Below are 13606 nucleotides of genomic sequence, written 5' to 3' on the forward strand. Positions count from 1 at the left end.
GAGAATCAAGAGGCCATGAGTCTAATATCATAATAGCCTTGATAAAGTCATCATGCTTTATAAATAAGACAATCTAAAATGACTATGTATATATTAAACCATACCCTGACATCTATTATGACCTCAGTTGAATGTTTCTAAAGTCCCAAAATGAATAAAATGAATAAAACACCTGAGAATCCCAACATTCCTTTTTTAAAAATGTTGTCTCTACCATATTTTTGAATGGAAAAACTCAACATCAGATGTTATTTTGCATTAATGCATAAATTTAACATGTCCACCTCCAAAGAGGTAACAATGGAATTTTTTTAAGGGAGGGGCGGTTTTGAACTAGTTAAGTGAATCCTAAAATTCATAACCAGGAGAATCCTGATAGAAGGGCCACTAGCACTATCAAACACTGAAACATAGTAGAAAGTTTTAATAAAGAAATAGTTTGACCCAGGAAGAACATAAGGTAATGCTAAACCTCAAGTAATTTCTACAAAAACTTTTTCAAATACAGGATCCAGCATCCAGTCAAAGTGATGCAACACAACATGTGTGAGAATCAGCAGAAATACAGGAAATAAAACGAAACCCACGCAACTCTAGAAATAATTATTTTGAAATTTGACTCTAGAATTCATAATTTTGAAATTATTAGACAGACTATAAACAATTATGATTATCATGCAAAATGCAGTATTATCATCAAAAAGCTTAATAGTTAGACAACGGCCTTCTCAGCACCAACAATGGAAGCCAGAAAACAGTAGGATGATATCTTCAGTGTGCTGCGAATCAACCTTATGATGCTATTCTTATCGAAAATACCTTTCAAAAATGAAGCTCAAAATAATGGCATATTCTGTAAAATGAATAGTGAGTTTGTCACAAGTAGACTGCCACTAAAGGAGGCTCTAGAAGCAGCAGGAAAATGGTCCAAGATGGAAAGTCAGAGAATACAGGATATAATGAGGAACAATAAAAATGTTAAATTTAAATAAACACTGACTACATAAAACAATCATGATCATTTCTTACTAAGTTTTACAAATAAACAAATATTTCATAAATTAAAAATACTATAAAGAGAATTAAAACACATGACAAGAGAGGCACCTAAGTCAGTAGGTGGGGAAATGAATTTAAAAGCTGTCCAGTGGTTTCCTTGGTGTCTCAGGGGTAAGGAATTTACCTGCCAATGTAGGAGGCATGGGTTCAGTCCCTCAGCAGGGAAGATCCCACAATGCCACAGAGCAACTAAGCGCCTGCGCCACAACTACTGAGCCTGTGCTCGCAACTACTGAGCCCACGTGCCCCAGAAAGCACACTCCACAACTAAAGAGTCGTTCCAGCTCGGCACAACTAGGAAAAAGCCCGGGAAGCCACCAAGACCCTGCACAGCCATAAAAAAGTAAATAAAAACTGTCTCGTAACATACAAAGTGAACACTAAAAACAGAATTCCAAACTAATAGAGGGGAAAATGGAATGATAAAATATACACACCTATACACAAAAATCAAGTTCTGGCACATAAGCAGTCACAGCAATGACTGAAACAGAATAGAAAATCCAGAAATATATCCAAGTCTATATGGAAATTTATTAGACAACGAAAGGCGCATCTCACACCAATGAAGAGAGGGACTATTCAACAAATAGTCTAGGTGTTGGGACATCTGGAATTTCATCTAGAAAAGTTGGATTTATATCTCATATCAGGATAAATTCCAAATGGATCAACTATAAGTTCTGCAAGAAAACATGGGAGAATTCTTTTAAAACCTTGAAATGAGAAAGACCTTTCTATTGTGACTCATAAGCCAAAAGCCATAATAAAAGACTGATAAATTCAACTAGATACAAAATTTATTTAAACCACAAAACAAAAACAAAAGATGAATAATCAATGGAAAAATATTCACAGTTCGTATCACCAAGAGCTCATTTCTGTAATACCTAAAATGCTTATACAAAGCAATGAGAAAATGATCAATAAACCAATTAAAAAATGGGAGACAGACAGCGCTGACCAAGTACAGATGACTTTAACCTTTATAAAAATATGCGAATTGAAAATACACTGAGATATCATTGCTCATGTATCAGATTGGCAAAACCCCAAAAATAAGTTACAAATTTACTGTAACATATTTTTAAATATAAATTTATTTAATTGGAAGCTAATTACTTTACAATATCGTATTGGTTTTGCCATACATCAACATGAATCTGCCACGGGTGTACACGTGTTCCCCAACCTGAACCCCTCCTCCCACCTCCCTCCCCGTACCATCCCTCTAGGTCATCCCAGTGCACTAGCCCCAAGCATCCTGTATCCTGCATCGAACCTGGACTGGCGATTTGTTTCATATATGGTATTATACATGTTTCAATGCCATTCTCCCAAATCATCCCACCCTCTCCCTCTCCCACAGAGTCCAAAAGACTGTTCTATACATCTGTGTCTCTTTAGCTGTCTCACATACAGGGTTATCATTACCATCTTTCTAAATTCCATATATTACTGTAACATATTAACACGTTATGTTGCCAAGGCTATGAGGAAACTGGATGTCTCATACATTTCTCATGGGAGTATATATTGTTACCCCTGGGAAAGACATTTATCTATCATATTATATCTCTATTATAATTATTATTGCATATACTTTTTAACCTAGCAATTGCACTTTGGAGAATTTATCCTACAAAAGATATATTTTACACTTGCAAAATGACGTGTACAGACAATTTCTTTCAGCACTGTTCTTAACAGCAAAAGACTAGAAACCAATCAAATAGGATTCTAGTTAAATATCACGGTATATCCATACAATGAAATACTATATCTCTGTTTTTTTTTTTTTTTAAGTCAATATGAGGGACTTCTCTGGTGGTCCAGTGGCTAAGACTTGGGCTCTCAATGCAGGGGGCCTGGGTTTGATCCCTGGTCAGGGAACTAGATCCCACATGCATTAATGAAGATGAAAGATGCTGCAACTAAGAGCTGGTGAAACCAAAATAATAAAAATAAGTATAATAGTCAATGTGGAAAATCTCAATGTACTGAAATTGAGAACTCCAAAATGTATTGCTAAGTGAAGAAAAACAAGTTACAAAACAATTCACCTAATAGTCTGCCTTTTGAGGAAAAGGGGAGAGGGGAGTAGATGTTATATGTACATGTATAGCATAAAGAAATTTCCAAAGGATAGATAAGAAATTAAGACAACTGATATCCACATCTAGTTTATTTGAACAAAACAATCAACTTAATAATGAAAAAAGTACTGTGTCTTCATCATTATGCATTCTGTCAACTTAATTTTCCGTGAAACACTTTATTTATTCATTTAAAAGCAGAGGACAGTGTAGCCAGGCTTACGGCTATCCCTGGGGTCGAAAAGAATCAGACATGACTTAGTCACTGAACAACAAAAGGTACAATAGATTAAAATTAGCCACAAAACTGTGAAAGTGAGAATGGAAAAGAAGACTTAATCTGATAAGCATATATCATATCCATCTTTAAAAGATATATAACTTCAAAACCATTATCTGCATTATCTCTGGGTGTGGGCTTAAGACGATTTTTATTTTCTCCTCTGTGTTCTCAGCTTCTTTATTGGCCTGCATTATTTTTATAACTGGATTAAAATTTATTCTAATAAAGTAAATATTATAAACACTGTCTTCAGCATTTAAGAAAAGGAAGAAATGTTGATTTAGAGGGTAATTAAAAACTGAAACAGTTTAATAAAGATAATTGGAATTTCTATGTCTGCAAAACTTTATAAAAATAGTATTAGACATCTTGGATTTAAATATTCGTTTGTTAAATGCTCAAAGGTGGATCAGATGGTCTTTTGTCACAACGCTGTCACAGTAACTGGAGAGTGGTGTTTAGGATACTTTTTCAGTTAAATAATTACAAAGAATGAGGCTGACTGAATAGGTAGAAAAATCTAGATTGCACAAATAGTTTTCAGTTCTGAAGCCTCTCTGTAGGCGTTATAGATTATTTCAAATCTTCTCCAAGAATCTAAGTTCCTCCAAAAGTTTTTACAGAGAATACAGTTTTATTGTTTCAGAAGTGGCCCAGACAAAAATAGCACCATGAGAAGAAACAAGCTTCCTAGTAAGATCAAAATTAATTATGGTTTTTCTAAAAAAACTTAAAAGACTTTTATATACTCAATTCCAGTAAACCTCAGAGGACACGCTACTGAAACAAAAGAAGTTAAGACCAGAAAGAATTTCCACAGATTTGAGAAAACTCAATGACCCTTTCAGTCTGTTAGGCAAACTTGTGTTCTGTAGGTATGTTTTAGAATTTTGTAAGTAACCATGTGATCATAGATGATAGGAGGAGGAGCGAAGAAGAGGAGCAAAATAGTACAGAATGAACAAAAAAATTAAGAGAAACTCATACAGATTACAAAGATGATCAGGAGGTCAGTTTTCTAAAATGTAGGCGCTGTTATCAACCTCAGAGCAATGGTCCTCAACTGTGGCCCTTTCGCCCCCCAACCCAGAAGTTACTAGGCAATGGCCAAAGACCTGGTAGCTCAGACAGTAAAGAATCCGCCTGCAATGCAGGAGACCTGGTTTGATCCCTGCGTTGCGAAGGTCCTCTGGAGGAGGCATGACAACCCACTCCAGTATTCTTGCCTGGAGAATCACATGGACAGAAGAGCCTGGCGGGGTACAGCCCGTAGGGTTGCAAAGAGTCAGACATGACTGAGCGACTAAGCACAGCATAGCACAGCACATAAGACGTTTTTGGTGGTGGGTGCAAGCAGCATCTAGTGAGTGGGGCTACTGATACCGTTAAGCATTCTACAATGCACCGGACAACATCCCACAACAATCCAAAACATCAATTTTGCCAGGCAAGGTTAAGACATCCCGGCCTCGGTGGATGGGGTGAGCGGGTGGGGGGCGGGGTGTGAATTGACCACACAGAAATACTCAACCAATATTACAATTCACAAATGAAGTATTATTACCAAAGCTACCTATAAGGAAGTAGCTATCTAAAAAAAACATCGTCATGGTGTCTGGCCCTGAAACTTGAGTTACAGCTTTGTCTTCAGCCTCCCTTTAGGCCACTTTGATCAGGGCCTGCTGTGTGCCAGGGTAACCAACTCCCGTGGATTTGCCCAGTACTTCCCCAATGGCTCAGCCATTAAGAATTCGCCTGCAATGCAGGAGACGCAGGAGACAAGGGTCAGGAAGATCCCCTGGAGTAGGAAATGGCAACCTACTACAGTATTCTTGCCAGGAAAATCCCATGGACAGAGGACCTGGCTGGCTACAGCCCCATGGACAGGAGACTGGCAGGCTACAGTCCATAGGGTGACAAAGAGTCAGACACAACTGAGCCCAGCACAGCAGCAGCAGTCCTGGTTTTAGTACTGAGAAAAGTAAAACCACTCTGTTGACCCAGAGCACAGTGTCGTTTGGTCACAAGAGAAAAAAGCCGGTTCCTTCATGGATTTCTCTGATCCTTTTCTTATATGTAACAAGCTCCTAAAGATCTGGCTCCAGGAGGGAAAGACAGGGTTTGATCCTTCAGATGCTCTCTGTATCTGAAGACTATCTTGGCATCAGTCTTAGTGGGAAGGATGGAGCCTCCTGGGTCTCTGGCTTGTCTAAAGTTCATTGTTCTACCCCCACCCAGGCCCAGGGTCCAGAATCTTCTTTGGATAGGCGCCTGGGAAACACTGCTGCCCTGGAGGACCACATACCTTGCTAAGAGGGAGGGTATGTAATCAGCATACCCTCCTGGTTTACCTTTCTTAAACTCCCCCTGGGGAAGAACTCCAGGCAATGGAATGCATTTTTTGAGAGTAGAAACCTTTCCCCTTATCTTTCCTACATTATAGTAAAAGATAAGTCGCTCAGTCATGTCCGACTTTCTGCGGCCCCGTGGACTGTAGCCTACAGGAGGATGCAGGCTCCTCAATCCATGGGATTTTCCAGGCAAGAGTACTGGAGTGGGTTGCCATTTCCTTCTCCAGGGGATCTTCCCAACCCAGGGATCGAACCCAGGTCTCTTGCATTGCAGGCAGATGCTTTACCCTCTAAGCCACCAGGGAAGTCCTACATTATACTCTCTCCTATTTCTTATAAATGTGAAACATTCTAACTATTGTCTGTCCTCTGATCAAAGGACATCATGAAATGTCATAAGAAAGCAATTCACAAATCGGAAAATAGAAAATAAATGTAGCATACTAATCTCTCAATGAGAAATCATTTGTCTGAGGTTAGCAATGGACAGTTATTTCTCTTTCTTGCTAAACACTTACAATTAGCATATGGTAGGCACTGTTATGGGGCTTCCCTGGTGGCTCAGATGATAAAGAATCTGCCTGCAACGTGGAAAACCTGGGTTTGATCCCTCGGTTGGGAAGATCCCCTGGAAAAGGGAGTGGCAACCCACTCCAGTATTCTTGCCTCGAGAATTCCAAGGACAGAGGAACCTGGTAAGTTACAGTCCATGGGGTCGCAGAGTCAGACACGACTGAGCAACTAACACACATACACAGAAGCACTGTTATAAGCACTGTGTGTGTGTTATCTCATATAATATTAACAAAAATCCTATCAAGTATTACTATGATGATGCCCATTTTACAGATGAAAACACTGAGGTAGAATAATATTAAATAACTTTGCCAGGGTCGCAGAGCTGGTGGTAATGGGAGATTAGATTCAGGCAGGCTGGCTCTGAAGTTCCTGCTGGATGCTACTACCTATCACTCAAGCCATTTCAGGAGAAAGAAAAGTGGCTTAGAGAAAATGCCCTCCCACCCTAATGCATCATGAACTTTGAGCCCACACCATGCAGTTGGTTGCTTGAGGGCCACGTGCTGAAGCAGACACCCTGAGCGCGTCACTCATAAACACATGACTGTGCTCTTAGTTCCTTGTGGGTTTGCTTCCTGAAACAGCCCTTTTCGAGTGCTGAGCCAACAAACAGATGGAGACCAGTTTCAGTTCTGGGAAGAGGCTAAACCCCATCTAGCCAATAACTGCCTCCACACTCCCACTCTCTGAGCTGGTGACCCCAGTCCAACACAGGGCACGGGAACTTCTTCAAACATGGAAACGCCTGCTCATGAGGGTCCTTGACAAACACCCTATTAGCAGACTAGACACCTTACAGGCAACCTCAGAAAGACCAGGGAGTTAACAGTTATATGAAGACAGTTCTGGAAACAGCTCACATGTCTGACAATCCAGACAAGTGGAGATAGTATAATAGGTACCTGTCAGATTTTATGAAAAAAGAAAGATGTTCCTCTTTGCCATTTATTCTCACCTCCTTTGTCCCAGTGTTTAAAAAATCCTGTGTTCCCTTCCCTGATCCTCTCTTTGGGTGTTTCATGCTTTTAAAAAAAATGTCCGGAATAACTTTATAGTTACAGAGAGACAGGAACGCAGCCAAATCAGAAACCAAAAGCCCCAGATCTCTGCCTTATCAACAAGCACTTTCAAACTCTCGGATTTTCTCCTACTTCAGCACAAATCTTGAGATTAGATAGATATAGTACCATTGTGTTATTCCCTGGTCAAGAAACCAACAAATACACAAGTATCATCTTTTTTCCTCCCTAGCACTTAGTTGTTGATTAAATGGTCTCCCTCGGACTCCATTTTCTACTTTCATTCATTTTTAGTTTTCTTAACTTTATATATACATACATATAAATATATATATATATATTTTTTCTTTCACCTTAAACTCTCGAGCGACTATATTACTTAGGATATGGAGAGGACAATGTCTCAAATGCCTTAGGACTGACGAAGACAATGCTCATAAAATGCCTGACATAATGCCTGGTGCATAGTAGGTGCTCAAAACATAATAGCTACAGTCAGTGAACAAAAGCCCTCAATTAAACAGAATCTACTAGTTCTGACTGTCTATGTAGGTAAAATGGCATTGATAACATTTTAGAGTAATTACAAAAAATAAGATCTGACTTCAGGAAGAATTAGATAATTCACTGGACCCACTTTATGGAGGTCGTTCAAATCAGATCAACTCTGCCACATACATGGGTAAATCCACATGAACAAGAAGCTCTGGGGAAATTTCTGAAGCATTTTCCTCTGTGGATCTTTCTCTCCAAAGATTTTGGAGTTACTATGTTGAGAAAACGGATGTTAGGGTAGTTACTGATCAGCAGAAATAAAAAGCATTTTCTCCCAAACTGATCATTACGATAGAGAAAATTTTAAGCAATATCTAATAATTTTTTGAGCCCAAAAATGCTTTTTAGAGTGCTCCTAAATTCTAGTTCTGTCTAAACTCCAGCGTGCCAAATACCATGGGCTTCTCTCCACTAGGAAATCTTTTCTAACTAAACTTTGCTTAGTTAGCAAAGTCAAATAATTCCACCTCATGGGCATTTTCTAAATTTGTTTACTTCTACTTAAAAAAAAAAAAAACACAACTAGAATCCAAGTGACTTACCTGTCCGCTTAATTCCTTTCCTCTTCCTCATTCTCCTCCTCCAACTTTATAGTGCCTTCTCTCAGTTGTGAAAGATAATCAAACTGCACAACAAATGAGTTTGGGTTCCTCATTTGAAACCTAAAACTCTAGATCCTCTTCCTGGTTTCAGGGCTCCAGGAATTCCTCAGAACATTACAGGAGGGCCTTGTGGACAAGCGATGAGGAACCTCCCACGTGTGACAGAGGCTCTGTGACCAGAGCACAGTTGATCTACACGTTGAAGGGAGAACAGGCTTGAGATTATGGTTGACAGCACCTGCCAGTGAGTCAAGCAGCTGGGGGCTGGTTCACAGGCATTCACCAATGGCGTCAGTCGCCTGTCCCCTGGTCCCGGCTGCACCTCATTCTTCTCTGCAGTGCTGACCTCCCATGGCGTGGCAGAGCCAGAGTGAGTCACACATGTCCCGGGTCCCATCCTCCTAGTTGACCAGCTCACAGTCCCATCCTTACCCCACCGCAGGTTTCCAACATGGACTCCAGTAGTCCTGCTTAAGGGCGTCTATGCATGTGGCAAGAACCTGGCCCTCGCTTTCAGACAGATGTGATTCTGAATCCTGAATCACTCTTTCTTGCTGATAACTTTAAGACCATCTCATATATAAAACTGTGACAATAATAACAACTCCATGAGCTTGTTAGATGTCATGGCAAGGACTCCAGGGGCTAGTATACAGTAGAGGCACAAAAGAGTCAGCTATTATTTTTGTTACACTGGGACTCATGGTCTACCTCAAGAGCTTTCAACAAACAGTAAAAAAAAATAGATTATGTTAGAACAACTTTTATTTTACCATCAAATTTAATCACTTTTTCCTTCTCCTAAAATATATTACTTGACAGGACAATGCTGCATCACTAACCCTCTAATAATATTATCAACCTCAGACTGGAGTCAGCCCAGGTACAGAAAGTGCCCTGGAAGACTCATTAAGGGTTCACTTCCCTACAGAGAATATTTTCTAATTTAGGAAGCAAATGGGAGTTTTCTGACTGTGGCTATAAGTGATACACTAAAACAAGCAACCTGACAACACAAAAATAACCATATATCATCCTTGTGTGTCAAGCACTGGGGTACTGCTGAAATGCTGTTATGGAGGGTTACACTGAGAGGCTGGCAGTAGAGAAAGGTCAGGGCATGTATTCTCAAGGTTACCTCCCTTCTGGGTGACAGAAGGGTGGCTGCGGCCCTTTACCAAAGGCTCCTGGCAGGGTCTCTGTTTTCTTGGCAGTACTTCACAATCCTTGCTGGCTTCCCTAAACCCTGATAATCCCTTTATGAATCTCTCCTCAATTACCCTGGTGAGTGTATATCTGTCTCCTATGGGGGCGAATATGACTGATGTAGCTGCTCCCAACTCCCTCCAAAAGATAGAGTCAAAGGAGCTAGTTTGTTTCAAAACAACTTAGCAGAAGCGGCTGGGGGAGGGCGGGGAAACACCTTAATTTGAGGATGTTTCACCAAGATTTCAAGCTCCTAGAACCAAAGTCTAATGACTGCTTGCTATGATGTCAGCACTGTGCTAGGTGCCAGAAACGGGGGGAACTTTGAGCTTACCCACTAGCAGGGAGGACCAGGTACACAAATTGAAAAAATTCAGGCAACAGTAAGCTCTGCCTAGCAGTAAAAACTGGGAAATAGGATGGAGACTCACGGCGATCGGAGAAGGCTCTGAGACACTCATGCTGAGAACTGGAAGAAGCGGAGGGCCACGAGTGGAGATCTGAGGAAAGGACAATCTAGGCACAGACAAGTACAAATGTCCTGTGCAAATATCTGCCAGGAAGTGTGTTTGTTTGCTCGTGTTGCTTTTAATTCAGGAACAGAAATCTGATGATGGAGGCAGAGGTGAAAGAGCCGAGGTTGGGGAAGTGGCCAGAGGTCCTGTGATGAAGAAGCCCCGGTGAGGAGTTTGAGTTTTATTCTAAATACAAGGAGATGTCACTGAAGAATGCTGAGCTTTGCAGGGCACCATTTGGGAAGACAGAGAACTGGAAAGCATCCCACAGAGATGGTTTGTTTGCTTTCCTATCAGAAAGACTTCTTCCTGGTACAATCTGTTTCTGAAAGGATGCGAAGGGGTGGGGTGGGGAGTGGGGTTGAATTAGCACTTCAGAAGAAGAAAGCACATAACCCACTAACCGAAAACGCTTTGAAAGATAACCTAGAGAGCATTCAACGTATGTGATTGGTTGAAGAGGGTTGGTGGTTGTGGTGATGGTTGTGATGGTGGAGGTCGTGATGATGGTGATGGTGATGGTGATGGTGGTGGACGTGGATGGAGGTGGTGGTGGTGGTGATGGTGATGGTGGGAGAGCTTTAAAAAGACAATTAAATGTCCTTAAGCTGGAGGAGAGTTCAGTGTGGGCAGGGGCAGTAATGAGAAAATGGATTCTACTAGGGTGGTGATTAGACCAACTTCTCAGAGGAAGTGACAGTTGAATTGTTTTGATAAACGAATAGGTATTGAGAGTAGGACTTAAAATTGGAGAAGAAACACTTAGGGGGTCTGGTGTAGACACATGACACAGCCTGGAGCCAGAACAATGTGTTCAGGAAATGTCAATAGTTTGTAAGGAATAATTGGGTCATAGTTCAGCAAGGTGGCGTTGGGAGGAGACATCAGACAGAGAGGGGACCGGGAACCCATCCCAGAGGACTTGGTATGCTTTGCTAACTAATTGGTATTGAGGGACGTAATCAGACATAACTCTCCCCCTGGACTAACTGGTTAGTGAGCACCTCGAAGGCAGGAGCCTTGTTATAATATTCACCTTTGTATTCCGAGCACCTATCCAAGAGCCTGGCACATAGGAAGTGCTCAATACACACTCCTAAATGAAACATTAGGAGAGTTATGGAGTGTGCCAAGTAAGAGAAGAGAAGAGAAACTTCAGGATCAAAGGCTAATTGCAGACTGGGGCAAAGAACAAGGAGGGAGAAAAGGAGAAGAAAGAAAAGTCAAGAATAAGACACAAAGAGAACAAGTAATTTTAACATTAAACACAACTTGCAAATTAATGAAGCTCTGACCAAGCCTTGCAGATAACTACAGCAACCTGGCAAACTGGGTCCCCAAAGACAATGTTGGATACTTTATAAAGCCCTTAATAATAACAACAACAATAATAACCCCATAATCAATAATTATGAACAAACTGAGTGCTTCTCATATGGGTTTATATGTTTTATAAACATACATATAAAGTGTTATATGTAACCCATATAACACTTTATATGGGTTACATGTTTTAATCTTTATAAGAATGCCATCAGATAGGGTCTATTATTGTCCCATTTTATGGATGAGGAAATCAAGGCTTAACAAGTTTAAAATACTAGTCTGAGGTCACACAACTATAAAATGGCAGATCAGTAATTCAAGCCCAGGTCTGCCTGACTCCAAAATTTGAGTTTTTAACCACAATTTCATTTTTTGTGTGTGTGGTATTTTTTTCTTTTCTCTCTGGCCACACTGCAAGGCCTGTGAAACTTTCCCGACCAGGGATGACACCTGTGCGCCCTGCAGTGGAAATGCAGAGTCCTAACCACTGGACCACCATGGAAGTCCTAATCACAATTTCTATGGTGATTACAGGATAAAATACTATTTAAGTGCTTTATAAAGTTATCTATAATTAGATTCATTAAGCCATACTGTTGATTGGTTCTTTTAATCAATTAAAAGTTATTTAAAGTTCCCAAGTTTAGATTGAGATTCTCCTAAAATAAATGGGATTAAATATGTGATGCAGTTTTGGAATCAAAAATATCCCAAGATCACCTGGGTTTGACAAGCTTAAAAAATAAAAAAACAGAATGATTAAATATATGTTATGATTTGCTATGACACATAATTCCGTGTTCATGTTTAACTGAGCTCATTGTGATATTCTCACAAAGTAAACTAGTGAGAACCCTGTGGACCATGACATGGAACCTTTCGTTCCAATCCAACAGAGGAGTGCTGTTCTATATTAATTCATGCGAGACATTTACGTGATTTTAAGTTTTATGGTGGTCACTTTTTTAAAAGTACAAAACCAGGTGACGTTCATTTTAATATATTTTCTTTAACCCAATATATCCAAAACATAATTTCAACATGTAATCAATATAAAAATTAATAACTACTAAATGAAATATTTTACATTTTTTTAAATGAAATCTTCAAAATCTAGTGTGCATTTTACACTGATAGCACATTGCAATTTGGATGCTACATTCTCACTGGAAATAATCAGTATTGCATAAAATTTACAGTTGAAAAAGTAGACTCACACATCCGGGTTGCTCCAAACATAAGCTTCCCAATAAAGTTGTGTTTAACAAACAAAATACACTGCTTCCATTTTTACATTTAATTAAAATTTTTAAATTCAGCTCAGTCACACTGGCCACACACATTTCAGTGGCCACAAGTAGCTGGTGGCCATTCTCTTGGAAAGCACGGCTGTAGATTATGGCTTTTTTCCCCACATGCTCAGAATGGAAAGGTCAAAAAGCTGAAAGTAATACTGGCTAATAATGTGAAGCAGCTATTCTCAATTTACAGGGTGAATTAACTTTGCGTTCACTACTTCCATTAACGTTGCACATCCTGTGATTGAAAAATAAGGCAGAGAAAATGACTGTGAGAAATATTATTAATTCATTACTTTGCTTTTCCAACAGGTTGTACTTGCGGCCATTAAATGAATACCTAGTTCATGTGACTGGACTGCTTAAAGATTTTATCCCAACAAATCCTTGTTTGCAAAATCAAAAAAACTAAGAGGATTAGATGTTTCCATGTTAGTTAAACTAGGAAAACAGAGTTGCTGCTGTTTATTTTAAAACTTTACTATGCACAGGGGAAAAAATTGGTATGAAATGGTACTCATGTGCCAAATAAAAAATGAAAAGGGGAAAATAAATCAAGCTCCTTTGAGCCTCGTTCTTAGTATCTTTTTCATTTCAGAGCACCAGAACTAGTTTACAGTCATCCAAAACTATGACATTTATTGTAGAAGTAAGGAAGCAACTAAATCACCCCATATATATCCCTGTTTCATTAGGCTCTAATAAACTGACCTTTAA

The 13606-nt window shown here is 39.7% G+C and overlaps 1 protein-coding gene across 11 annotated transcripts in view; it reads right to left on the minus strand.

Moving 5' to 3' along the window:
• The window catches only part of RBM47 (RNA binding motif protein 47), a 176455-nt gene that overhangs the window by 127297 nt on the left and 35552 nt on the right, over positions 1-13606 (minus strand). Inside the window, exon 1 of one of the 11 annotated variants that reach the window (XM_070791340.1) lies at positions 8485-10547. The exons of 9 other annotated variants lie outside the window; for them this stretch is intronic. The gene's annotated coding sequence lies outside the window, so the exon portion shown is untranslated. Of the gene's footprint in view, positions 1-8484; positions 10548-13606 lie in introns of those variants that run through there. One more of the 11 variants, XM_019962626.2, reaches the window with a different exon arrangement.

Source organism: Bos indicus, chromosome 6 (genome assembly GCF_029378745.1).
Source record: "Bos indicus isolate NIAB-ARS_2022 breed Sahiwal x Tharparkar chromosome 6, NIAB-ARS_B.indTharparkar_mat_pri_1.0, whole genome shotgun sequence".
In the NCBI taxonomy this organism is placed as follows: Eukaryota; Metazoa; Chordata; class Mammalia; order Artiodactyla; family Bovidae; genus Bos; species Bos indicus.